Genomic DNA, 649 nt, shown 5'->3' with positions numbered 1-649 from the left:
GCCCACTTTGCCACCTTGCCGCTGGTGGGGTGTGGCCTGAAATTACTATGGATTGCTAAAAGAACTAATAGATCTGTCCTGGATGAAGTGCAGCCAAAATGCTCCTTGGAAGCGAGACTGGCCAGACTTCATCTCACCTACTTTGGTCATGTTGTCAGAAGGGACCACTCCCTGGAGAAGGATGTCATGCTTGGTAAGGTTGAGGGTTGACAAAAGAGGGGAAGGACTTCAAAGAGATGGATTGACACAGTGGCTGCAAAGATGGGCTCAAGTATAGCAAGGATCATGGAGCTTGCGTGGGATCAGGTGGTGTTTCGTTCTGCTGTGCATAGGGTCACTATGAGTTGGAAAGGACTCAATGGCACCTAACAACAACAACCTTACCAAGCATGACATCCTTCTCCAGGGAATGGCCCTTTCCGATAACATGACTGTGGTGTAGTAAATTACTTAGTGTGGCTTTTCTACCCATAAGTCTTTGTAAACTCCAAGGTGAGATTTTCTATGAGCAACTGAGAAGCTCCTGATTGCTGAAGTTGTCCACCTGGAGTATCTCTGTTGGGAGTGGCACAAAACAATGTTGTGGGAGGTGCCCACTCTCTCTCAAGTGCTTAGAGTTCTGATGCTATGATTGACTAGTTTGACCACC

This window comes from Orycteropus afer, unplaced genomic scaffold (genome assembly GCF_000298275.1).
Source record: "Orycteropus afer afer isolate SDZICR_OR568_19922 unplaced genomic scaffold, OryAfe1.0 scaffold00159, whole genome shotgun sequence".
NCBI classification, from domain to species: Eukaryota; Metazoa; Chordata; class Mammalia; order Tubulidentata; family Orycteropodidae; genus Orycteropus; species Orycteropus afer.
This window is presented reverse-complemented; position numbering follows the sequence as displayed.